General features: G+C 35.9%; 1 pseudogene; it reads right to left on the minus strand.

Annotated features, from left to right (window-relative positions):
* Positions 1–1099: 1099 nt before the first annotated feature.
* On the minus strand, positions 1100–1950 carry LOC138442871 (olfactory receptor 4P4-like; annotated as a pseudogene).
* Between the last annotated feature and the right edge of the window lie 11673 nt (positions 1951–13623).

Genomic DNA, 13623 nt, shown 5'->3' on the forward strand with positions numbered 1-13623 from the left:
TATTGGAACAGATTGTCATGAGTTCCTCCAAGGGATCTTTCCAACCCAAGGATTGAACCCAGATCCTTCACATTGCAAGTGGATTCTTTAGTGTCTGAGCCACCAGGGAAACCTAGTTGAAACATGACAGTAATATGAGTCCCATTCTCACACCCTCGCTTCTCCAAAGGAAAGTTATTATCAGAATGGTTACATTTCTGATGCATAACAGGAGACTGGGCAATAAAATAGCGCATATGTATTGAGCATTTACTGTGTGACCAAGCAGTGTTTCAGTCCTGCACATATCCTCACAAGACTGTGTGTTGGACTATTATTATCACTTGGTGGATGGCTTGTTGAGCATCTGTTTGTTGAGCATATGTCCCAGTCTTCACAGTTAGTAAGCAATTCTGGGTCCAGAACACATACCCATAACAAATATACACTATCAGGTGCTAGAATTAGCCAGAGTTACAGTTCACGTTTACATGGACAAAGTTGAGAGAGACAGTTCCTTTGAACAAAAGAAAAGAGATTGATGTGGGGCTTAGATAAGAGTACTGGTGTTGGACATATGAGAAGCTCCAGATGGCTGCTGGCTACACAATTATCAGAGTAGAAAGCTATATTTTTAAGAAATTGCAGGTCCAAAATTTGGTCTTTTAGGATATTCTTTAAATGATGCAAGTAAAATGTTGGAATTATCTTCTAAATCATTGCTACCCGGAATTGGCTTTATTGAATAAAGTCACATACAAGAATGGGTTCTATGGGTTCTCAGTGTTTATTTGTATTACATGATGCCTTTGATAGTCTACTGCAAAATATCTAAATTGACTATACAGCCAAAAGATCAGAGGGGAAGAGGAGATATAAATAAGAAAACAAGAAAACTAGTAAAGAGCACAGCAGAGAGTATGGATAAATCCGGGGAGTTGTAAGCTTTTGCTCATAATTAAATCTATATATTGCTAAAACAAAATGAAACAAAAAAGCCTATAAGGAAGCATTATACATTTTAAAGTCTTCAGTGTAGAAAATTACTATATTCAACAAGTTCAGTGGTGAAAATCAAAGGTATCTTTTAGTTCATTTCCTTTCTTACTGCGATATGGCACTAGAGTTTCTTTATGGAATTCTTCATCTCAAATTTTCTCACTGTGTAGATTAGAGGATTGAGCATGGGAGCAATGATAGTACATAAAAGAGGGAACACTTTGTCTTCTGGTAAAGTAGTTACAGGTCGAAAGTAAACGTAGAATAAAGGAGCAAAAAAAAAGGACCACCACAGTGATGTGGGAACTGCAAGTGGAGTAGGATAGAGTAGGATATCAACAAGACCACAAAAGTCACCAGGCTCATGAGGCCCGAATCGGCGATGACCAGGAGAATGATTCTGGTGGTGTCAGTGCAGGCCAGTTTCAGCAATGGATACCCATCGCAGAAGTAACGATCTATTTCCTTGGGGCCACAGTACGGTAGAAAGATGGCCAGGAGAAACTGACCAAAGGAACACAGGAACCCCCAGCGCAGGAAGCAGCAATCATGGCAACACACTTCTGTCTGGTCATGATCAGACTGCAGCGCAGAGGCTTGCAGATGGCCACCTAGTGATCATAGGCCATCGCCGGGAGGATGAAGACCTTGATCCCCCCAAAGAAGTGCATGATGAAGAGCTGTGTCATGCAACCATGGTAGGAAATGGTCTTCTTTGCTGCCAGCAAGTTAGCGATCAACTTGGGGGTCACAGTGGAGGTGTAACAAAGGTCTGCGAGGGAGAGGTGACTCAGAGAAATACATGGGCTGCTTCATAAGTTGACTGGAGGCGATAGAAATCATGACAAGTAGGTTTCCAATCAGAATTGCAACGTAACAAAGTAAGAACCATAAAAAACAGAGAATTTCAATTTCCTTTTTCTGAGAAAGTCCTAAGAGAATAAATTATGTGACATTACTCCTATTTTCCATGACTCAGAGCAGTTTGTAGCCACCTGAAATTAAATAGTTATCAATCTTTATAAATACGTAAGTAAATACAATGATGTATATTATTTCTTGTCATGGGCATTTTAAAATGGAAAGCATTCAAAATGTGAAGAAAAAGATTTTGATTTTGAAAGGTTTTCCTTGCATTCTTTTTGTCCCTTTCTGAAAAATATTAATTCCTGATAAACAACTTTGATACCTGATTTAAAAACTAACACTGTAGAATGCAGCATATTTATGCAACCATTCTATTAGCATGTATTATCAAACATAACTGGATAATATGCCCTGGTAGAATTCAAGAAATGGTACTGTAGAAAAAAATCAGTCATCCCTTTCCTATTATCTTTGTTATTGAGAAAATAGACAGAGAAATGAAAACTTGAGAGAAAATAAAAAAGTACTTATCTGTGGATAATGTTATATGTGAGAAATTTCCTTCCATCTATCCTAGGTGAAAATGTGATAAGTAGAAAAAATTAACCAATTTAGAATCATGAGGTTTATATTCATGGCCAAAATCGGCTATATATCTGCCTTACCTAATTTACAAATATGATTAATTTACAAATGTGCTTAATTTACAGATAGAATATTATATTTTATAGTCAAACAAAAAGATAACAAATAAAGTATAATTACCTCTATTTTTTCAAAAGGTATCATCTCAAACTTTAAAAATATTTATTTTCTACATTCAGTAAGGCATTTGAGGTTAATAGTATGTTTCACTTGAATTTTAGTCTCATACAGTGTCTTACTCACTTGCATAAATTGGCTCCTTTCTAATCGATGTACTCAAGCTGTTCAACTCTTCCTAATAATCAGTCATCCAGAAAATGTTTGCTTCTTTTTGTTCCTGTATCACATGTATCTCAGGCTGGTGTCTCAGTTCCTGTATCTCAGGCTGGCTTTTCTCTCTTCCATTCCTATTACCCCCTCCTCCTCTTAGTCCCTGCTGTAAAGTAATGTAAGACCAGCTCTAATAATATGCTCATAACTATTACACCTTTGAACAAACCAATACCTTTCTACTGGCAGAAGTTCAAGAAGCATAGACTAGGGAGAACTACTGAGAATTAATCATTCCACTAAATCACACCAAAATTCTCTACTTCAACTATATAAAACACAAGACCTTAGTATTTAAAATATTTTATTTCATTTACTCCAAACTTCAGAACCAATATATTCACAATTTATTTTCAAATCTGTAACTCTCCTCTCATTATTTTTCATTTTCAGTGAAATTGACATTCAAATCTGTGTACATAAAGTAGGGTTTGGAAGAGAAAAACTGCAAATCTATCTATTGTATGAGAGTCATCATCAATGGCCACGAAATGACATTTAAATATGTAACAACTGAAGAGTGAAGAGAGGATATTTGTAGTGGTCAAATAAGCCATCTCATTCAAATAAAAATTACATTTTAGGCTTTTAAAATAATTCCCAATAATTTAAAAGAATGCAGGGCTCTATTCTAACTTCTCCCTTAAATTATATTCTTTTGATTTGGTTGGAAACACTGTAAGTTATATATTCAATCACAAATTATTCTTTATTTAATACTTGACTTACTGCATGAATTAATCAATTAACATATTTTCTCAGCTTTTTTTTTTCCCCTTACGATTTGTCTAAAATCCTACCTCTGAGATTCTTTATCAGATAGCAGGTTAAATCATATTTGAAAAAGACAATGTAAATGCCATTTTGGTAAGTGCATTTGCAGACTAAAAGTGGAAAATCAATGAAATGATTATGAATTATCAAGAAAATAAGCAAAAGCTTTTAAAATGCAGATTCTTTTGCCTTACCAATACTTGACTATTTAAGGCAAATTGAAAATTATTTAAAAATTTTAATCTTGAAAATGCACTCAGTCTAGGCCATTCGAAAGAGAAGGAATATGTGAAAAATACCTAGAAATTAATTTGCATTTTAAAATATAAAAACTGTTTAATGCGTGACCCAAAACTATAATCTATATTCCTGAACAACTTGAAAGCATTTTCCCTATTTTCAGTTACGTCTATGGAAAATAGAAACCGTGATTCATATATCTATGAGTCATTTTCATATTTTCAAAAATTAATAATTATATCAACAGAAGATATTCTTTAAAATACTGGACTATTGGAAAAGTGAAGAAAAATATTGTCTCCTTCATCTTGTTGTACTATTTTCTAATTTGTTGGCATGAGTATGCCACATTCATTTTTTGTATTTCAGTTTAGGCATCAATAAGCAATGGAAGTTAAACTATATGTTTAAAAATCTCTGCTGGACCCTAACTCCTTGTCCATTGTTCCAACATAAATTTTGAGGAGTCAATAGCTGGATGTTGATGACTATTATTTTCCAAACAAATAATTTACAACTCCCCTCCAGGTTATTGTGTCTCATTTCCTTTAAGATTAACTGAGCCAGTCTCAGAAAGAAACACAACTCCACCAGCTTTCCTTTTCCTTTGATCCTTTATAGTCTGATATTTTAAATTATCTGTATCCAATCCAGGTATATAGAAGGCTCCATCATCTATAGTTCAGACATAAGTATTCTTCTCTGGAGTCCCTAATTATTTCCTGAAGTAGTGAACCTGGACTAGCAGTTTCAAACCAATCTTTACTCAATACTATCACAGTCTATTAAACTCCTACTACTTCCAGGTAGATTTCAGTAACTATAGCCCACCATGCTATAGTTACTCACATATTCTAAGTCCTGTGGTTCTTAGAACTATCTACCTTGCTTCATTTTTTCCCCCTAATTATTACCAGATACCGTTAAGTGCTTTAGCTTATTTCTCTAAAACAATCTTATCTTGGTGAGAGTTAAGGCCAGTGCCTCATTTTCTCCCTAACCTGGACATAATGAAAAACAAAACCAAACAAAACTTATGCCATTCAAATCTATGTTGAATAGTGAATGTTTGACTTTGGAACAAATTATATAAACTTTCTGAGCCATTTTACTTGTTTAATCCCTAAAGAAAGGAAACTAAAACTCATGTCTTTTGGATGTGGGATAGGTTATTAACCAGTTATCAATTACTATGTGTCAGGAATTGTGCTAGGTGGAAAAAAGACTAAAATCATCTAGGAGGCTTTATTAAAATTTTCATTTAGTAAGTGAGTTATCTAGTTCTCCCATAATAAGATTGTGACTGGATAATGACAAGTTATGAAGGATTTGATGAATTAGATTATACAATACATTCCTCATTTAATCAATTATATGGCACTGTATCTCATCATGAATTAAATTATTAATTCTGTTAGTTTTCCCATTATATCCTCACTCTACACTTTGATTATGTTAAATATTCAGTACGCATTTGTCAAATAAATTTTATTTCAATATTTGATAGAGTGAAATGAAAATTAATTTTAATTACGTCATTATCATTATAATTATTTTGTCATATATTTAAGAGACAAAAACACAGAATGCTTACAATAAAATTTACTTCAGAATGATAGACTCAGAAAGTTCACCTTAGAATTGCTTTCTAATTTTTCCTAGTAGTCTATTAGAAAAAAAATCATTTGAAGGTCACATAAATTCTCCCCTGTAACCTTCCCCCACTTCTCACTCCTTTGGCTTACTGTGGAGACTAGACCTTTAAGAGTAGTCTTATATATTAAAACTCAGTCACTTGCCCTGAAACCCTGGTTTTCTCCAACCTGGCTGGTCTCCAAAATGTGAGAACTAAATCTGACCATGCACTATTAGCCACTCTTTCATTTATTCTGAATATTTATTCAGATCATCTTCATTAACCTCCTATTTTAATTGACAACCCTGTCTTGGCCAAATTGTAATAGAAAAAGTGGTGTTTTTAAATACAGGAGTGAGAAACTCAAGCTACAAATAGGGCACATTCAGGCAATTAATAGAAAGTAAGAGCAGAGTGATTTAACATACTTTGTACCTCTTCAGTTTTTCTTTAACAAATTTTCTGTGTCCTTTACTGAAATATAAGTCACCAGCTTTCTGTTTTACTAGCTTCCCTTTAACATTCCCCAAGTTATGAAAAAAATGTTTATCACTGTCATTTTTAATACTTTATGCAATTGACATAGGAAGGGTAAGTTATCACACATGAATTGTACAAAAAAATATGTAGCCATGAAAGAGATGCTCTGTATTACCAGGTATATAGAGCAATAGTTTCAAATGTTGACTATAAGAAAATGTGGTTAAAGTTTTCTAACAAACATTAGCCAAGGGGCAAATGATCATTAAATTATATTTAAATAATAAATTCTAAAAACATATTGATCTAGCAACAGTGATTAATTGTGGATTGATTAAAGAAAAGTTAATTCATGTCCAACTCACCAGATACTTGGCTTAAATCTCAGGTACATGTAATATTTCACAGTACAATAATGTTAATTAACCAGTAAATTCTATGACTATGTAGTAATATGTTTCATTATACAAATAATTCTGTAAAAATCTGAAAATAGAACTTATCTGCTCTCTAAGGTAAGGTGTCCAGCTTTTTTCTTAAGCAAATTCAAAATGCTTTTCCCAGCTTTATTTTAATATTTAAGAGAACAAAATGGTGCCATCATTTATGTTGGCAACTATTCTTTATTTCTCTTTAAATAACACTTTTATTATATTCTATGGTGAACATTAAAACAAAGACAACACAAGGTTCCTATCTGATTTCTAAGCAAATTTAACTGGGAGATATTTAATTTGCAGACATTTAATGGGCTCCAAAATCACTGCAGATGGTGATTGCAGCCATGAAATTAAAAGACGCTTACTCCTTGGAAGGAGGGTTATGACCAACCTAGGTAGCATATTCAAAAGCAGAGACATTACTTTGCCAACAAAGGTCCGTCTAGTCAAGACTATGGTTTTTCCAGTGGTCATGTATGGATGTGAGAGCTGGACTGTGAAGAAAGCTGAACGCCGAAGAATTGATGCTTTTGAACTGTGGTGTTGGAGAAGACTCTTGAGAGTCCCTTGGACTGCAAGGAGATCCAACCAATCCATTCTAAAGTAGATCAGTCCTGGGTCCTCTTTGGAAGGAATAAGGCTAAAACTGAAACTCCAGTACTTTGGCCACCCCATGCGAAGAGTTGACTTATTGGAAAAGACTCTGATGCTGGGAGGGATTGGGGGCAGATGAGAAGGGGATGGCGGAGGATGAGATGGCTGGATGGCATCACTTAACTCGATGGACGATTGTTTGAGTGAGCTCCGGCAGTTGGTGATGGAGAGGGAGGCCTGGCGTGCTGCAATTCATGGGGTCGTAAAGAGTCAGACAGGATTGAGCGACTGAACTGAACTGATAGCAGTATCTCTGTGAGTTTGGAAATTCTCTTTGGTGTAATGTGACCAAAGTGAAGCTGAACTTTTCTGAACATTATTCAAAGACCTAAAAATAATTATATCAACCAAATCATATGTTCCCTATGTGTATATGGAAACTAAGTACAAATCAGCTTCTATTTTATTATGGGGACAATTGTGAGAAAACTTAATGATCTGGAAAGAAAGCTCATAATACCCACACCTCAGAGAGAAGAGGCAGGTAAAAGGAAAACATTGATACTACCTCAGTTCAGTTTGTGGAGCATGCTGGCTATTCCAGCATGCAGCTCCTGTAGTCTATTAATAATAAAACTACTTTGAAAAGTTACCACACCCTGTTGTCCATTCTTTCTCAGTGTCTTTCACTGTTGATTTTTCTGTCCACAGTTCACCCAAATAGCTCCCTTATATTCCTCATCCCTGTAATGGAGGGTAATACCAAGTTGTTTTATGGTTACTTACGTTTTTTCTTATTTCTCAGTAACATTTTGAGACAGTATTTTCTCTTCTCTGACAGCACTTTATTCAAGCTCCAGAGACCATATTCCTCAAATGTTTACATTTTTAAAAATGGCACTTAACAACTTTAAGTGCACAACTCAGTAACATTGCTTTTATTTACAATATTGTGTAATCGCTATATATTTCCAAAACATTTTCATCACTCCAAACAGAAGCTTCACACCCATTAAGTAATGACTCTTCATCCTCCTTTCCCTCTGACACTGATATCCTTTAATATACTCTGCCCCTGTGAATCTTCTTACATTTCATGTAAGTGAAATTATGCTCCTACCCTTTTTGTTGTTGTTGTTAATAACTTAGTTACTTTGGCTGTATCAGGTCTCAGCTGTGGCACACGGATCTCTCATTGTGCTGCCTGGGCTCTTCACCGCAGGGGGGTTGTCAGTTGCTCTTCCACAGGTGGGATCTTAGTTTTCAATGAGGGATTGAAGCCACGTTTCCTGTGTTGCAAGGTGGATTCTTAACCACTGAACTACCAAGGAAGTTCCCTATCTCTTTTTTTCTACATTCCAATTTAATCTTGATTTTTCACAAAATTCTTTTCTGCTTTAACAATCTCTTTCTTGAGTCCAACCAACTCTTTTTGGCATAATCTCTTTTTTCTATTCATGTTTTATTTAATATTAATGACATATTTTTAGTATTTTCAAATAATCATCTAAAGAGATTTAGTTCAATTCAGAGTGTTATGGTTTTTGTCTGTTTTCTCTGAGTGTGCCTTTGTGTACATGTGATGTTCTTCCAACAACACGAGAAGACTCTACACATGGACATCACCAGATGGTCAACATCAAAATCAGACTGATTATATTCTTTGCAGCCAAAGATGGAGAAGCTCTATACAGTCAACAAAAACAAGACCAGGAGCTGACTGTGGCTCAGATCATGAACTCCTCATTATCAAATTCAGACTGAAAGTGAAGAAAGTAGGGAAAACCGCTGGACCATTCAGGTATGATCTAAATCAAATCATTTATGATTTTACAGTGGAAGTGAGAAGTAGATTTAAGGGCCCAGATCTGATAGATCGAGTGCCTGATGAACTATGGAATGAGGTTCCTGACATTGTACAGGAGACAGGATCAAGACCATCTCCATGGAAAAGAAATGCAAAAAGGAAAAATGGCTCCCTGGGGAGGCCTTACAAATAGCTGTGAAAAGAAGAGAGGTGAAAAGCAAAGGAAAAAAGGAAAGATATAAGCATCTGAATGCAGAGTTCCAGAGAATAGCAAGAAGAGATAAGAAAGCCTTCCTCAGCGATCAATGCAAAGAAATAGAGGAAAACAACAGAATGGGGAAAACTAGAGATCTCTTCAAGAAAATTAGAGATACCAATGGAACATTTCATGCAAAGATGGGCTCGATAAAGGACAGAAATGGTCTGGACCTAACAGAAGCAGAAGATATTAAGAAGAGGTGGCAAGAATACACAGAAGAACAGTACAAAAAAGATCTTCACAACCCAGATAATCATGATGGTGTGATCACTAATCTAGAGCCAGACATCCTGGAATGTTAAGTCAAGTGGGCCTATGAAGATGATGGAATTCCAGTTGAGCTGTTTCAAATCCTGAAAGATGATGCTGTGAAAGTGCTGCACTCAATATGCCAGCAAGTTTGGAAAACTCAGCAGTGTCTGCAAGATTGGAAAACGTCAGTTTTCATTCCAATCCCAAAGAAAGGCAGTGCCAAAGAATGCTCAAACTACTGCACAGTTGCACTCATCTCACATGCTAGTAAAGTAATGCTCAACATTCTCCAAGCCAGGCTTCAGCAATACGTGAACCGTGAACTTCCTGATGTTCAAGCTGGTTTTAGAAAAGGCAGAGCAATCAGAGATCAAATTGCCAACATCTGCTGGATCATGGAAAAAGCAAGAGATCTCCAGAAAAACATCTATTTCTGCTTTATTGACTATGCCAAAGGCTTTGACTGTGTGGATCACAATAAACTGGAAAATTCTGAAAGAGATGGGAATACCAGACCACCTGACCTGCCTCTTGAGAAATCTGTATGCAGGTCAGGAAGCAGCAGTTAAAACTGGACATGGAACAACAGACCAGTTCCAAATAAGAAAAGGAATACGTCAAGGCTGTATATTGTCACCCTGCGTATTTAACTTCTATGAAGAGTACATCATGAGAAACGCTGGACTGGAAGAAACACAAGCTGGAATCAAGATTGTTGGTAGAAATATCAATAACCTCAGATATGCAGATGACACCACTCTTATGGCAGAAAGTAAAGCGGGACTAAAAAGCCTCTTGATGAAAGTGAAAGAGGAGAGTGAAAAAGTTGACCTAAAGCTCAGTATTCAGAAAACAAAGATCATGGCATCCGGTCCCATCACTTCATGGGAAATAGATGGGGAAACAGTGGAAACAGTGTCAGACTTTATTTTGGGAGGCTCCAAAATCACTGCAGATGGTGCCTGCTGCCATGAAATTAAAAGATGTTTACTCCTTGGAAGAAAAGTTATGACCAACCTAGATAGCATATTCAAAAGCAGAGACATTACTTTGCCAACTGAGGTCTGTCTAGTCAAGGCTATGGTTTTTCCTGTGGTCATGTATGGATATGAGAGTTGGACTGTGAAGAAGGCAGAGCACCGAAGAATTGATGCTTTTGAACTGTGGTGTTGGAGAAGACTCTTGAGAGTCCCTTGGACTGGTAGGAGATCCAACCAGTGCATTCTGAAGGAGATCAGCTCTGGGATTACTTTGGAAGGACTGATGCTGAAGCTGAAACTCCAGTACTCTGGCCACCTCATGCGAAGAGTTGACTTATTGGAAAAGACTCTGATGCTGGGAGGGATTGAGGGCAGGAGGAGAAGAGGACGACCGAGGATAAGATGGCTGGATGACATCACTGACTCGATGGATGTGAGTCTGAGTGAACTCCGGGAGTTGGTGATGGACAGGGAGGCCTGGCATGCTGCGATTCATGGGGTCACAAAGAGTCAGACACCACTGAGCGACTGAACTGAACTGATGTTATTACAGGGACATATTCATTGTTTGGAATGTTTTGACATATTTTATGCTTTTCCCCTCTCCCTTTGTAGTAGCATTATATGGATACAAATTTTTTTATTTTCTTTCTTTCTTTTATTTATTTATTTTTTATTACTTTGTGGAGTAAATTTTGGGTTTTCTGTGGCTTATAAGGATTCTAGTTTAGTGCTTTTTTCTTCTGTAGTGTAGTTAAATGAAGTATATATGAATACACACACACATACATATACTAACACATACATACATGGATATGTATGAATGTGTATATTTTGTTGTTGTTCAGTTGCTAAGTCGTGTCTGACTCTTAGAGACCCCATGGGCTGCAGCTTGCCAGACTTCCTTGTTCTTCACTATCACTCAGAATTTGCTCAAATTCATGTCTGGTGAGTCAGTGATGCCATCCAACCATCTCATCCTCAGCCACTCTCTTCTTCTTTTGCCTTCAATCTTTCCCAGCATCAAGGTCTTTTCCAACATGTCAGTTCTTCACACCATGTGGCTAGAGTATTAGAATTTCAGCTTCATCATCAGCATATACATATATATATATGTATATATATATATATATATATATATATATATATATCCCTCTTTATCTAAAATGCATGGTTGTTGAGAGATTTTGATTATTAGTTTTTTGTGTGTATGTTTCTTTTATCATGTTTCTGGAAGATCCTTAACACAATTTACTCATTTTGCTTCTCTTAACATTTATAGCTCTATTGTAATCCTTTTCCTTTCCTCCTTTGTCTTAGAAAGAAATTTCCCTGAAGTTTGCACCTCATATCCTATACAATTGCTAGCCTTCTTCTTGCTTCTTATCAGACTTTTGACCTGCTTTCAATTACTGATTATGTGAGTAGAACTTTATTATTTATTTTTCCTGTTTTGTCCCATTAATAAGATCTCCACTTTCAATTTCCCTTTTCTAAACTGTGTCTTCAGATTTCTTCATTCTACACACTTAGAATTATGGTAACTTGAGACCCAGAGGTCTTTGCACTCCTTTATTTACTTACAGGTAAATTTCACTTCATGCAGTTATCTTCCCACAGTGATGAAAAAGTTTGGTTTATTCATTTGATTCCCCTGGCCTGAAAAGTTTTTGGGAGGATGGATGGGAAGATTAAATTTTAGGTCCTAACAGTATCTTAAGGCCTTTTTATAGATTTTGCCAGAAGAATGCTTTATCTATTTTAATTTTGTTGATATCAGTATGTTATAACATGTAGCTTATTTTGATTATCACCTAGATTATATCTCATATAGTAACTTTTGCTATGGTAGTCTATTCCTTTGTAATTTTTTAAAGGCATGACTTTACAGTTTAAAATGGATTGCCTTATTTACTCTTGTATTTGCTAGTAACCAATAAATGATAATTTTATTATTAAAATTGTTGTGTTTTACTTATGGGCTAAGACATAGTCAATTTTTTAAATTACTTAAGAAAGATTGGAAAAAATTCTATTCCTTATTAGTAAATTTCTATGCTATAATGTAATTGTGTTATTTGGGATTATAACAGAAACACAATCACAAACACACACACACACACATATATATATATATATATATATATATAATATTGTTTTTAGTTTGAATTTAGAGTCTGTTTATTTCTCCTCTCATCTCCTATAGTCTCTGGCCTATGAATATTTTTGCTTTGTCATTGAATTTATATATATATATATATATATGATAATAACATTATAATTTCCTTATGCATTCTTGGTTTTGTAATATATTAATAGTATTTGCTTCTGTAAGGACTTTAATATTTATATTAATATCTGCACATATTATTAACCATGTTTTGTGTATTTACTTCTTATAAAATTAATTGAGATGAAGTGTTAACAATCTTCATTACCTAAACTATGTGATTATGTAAGTGACCAAGAGCCAACACATCACTTCTAGTTCAAAAACAAAAATTAGAAAAAAAAAAAAAAGATAAAAATCAAAGGTGAATTGTTGCTTGAATGTGATCTAGTAAATTGCCATCTTGAACACTGGTTTCCTTATTCCTGAAAGAGACACAAAATTACCAGCGGACCAAAAAACAAACAAAAAAACACAACCTAAAAACAGAATTATTTTTTTATTCTGTGGACTTAAACCTAGAAAATAAGGGGCTTCCCTGGTGGCTCAGATAATAAATAATTCACCTGCAATGTAGGAGATCCAGGTTCAGTCCCTAGGTCAGGAAGATCCCCTGGAGGAGAAATTGGCTACCCACTCCAATACTCTTGCCTGGAGAATCCCATGGACAGAGGAGCCTGGTTGGCTACAGTCCATGGGGTCAAAAAAGAGTCAGACATGATTGAGCAGCCATGCACACACAAACCTGGAAGACAAAGTCTCAGTTAATTCAGAGAAACTGCTCTGAAAAGGGAAGGGAGGAGTCAGAATGTATATGCATTTTGCAACAAAAAACCAGGTCGTCAGACCATCAGAAGATTATTGGAAATGAAAGAAAACCAGAAAGCTCATGTTAACGAATTTAGGGCTTTTCCGCACGTGGGAAGAGGAAATAGTCTGGGCTCCTTGAAATCACTCCTTTGAGCTGCACCTTAACTTAGGGCCAGTACCTTGTTCTTTTCTATCCTGTGTTCCCTCAGGGTGCAGCTCTGTTTCAATCCAGAGTTCCTCAGGGCTCACCAGCCTGAGCGGGAGGTGGGGGTGCAGGAGCCGTGCTGATGGCTTGGTGGCCTCAGCATCCTCCGTCGGCCGACATGACAGATCACATTTTTCCTTCACGGAATGAAATGTT

The sequence above is a fragment of the Ovis canadensis genome, chromosome 6 (assembly GCF_042477335.2).
Source record: "Ovis canadensis isolate MfBH-ARS-UI-01 breed Bighorn chromosome 6, ARS-UI_OviCan_v2, whole genome shotgun sequence".
Classification (NCBI taxonomy): domain Eukaryota; kingdom Metazoa; phylum Chordata; class Mammalia; order Artiodactyla; family Bovidae; genus Ovis; species Ovis canadensis.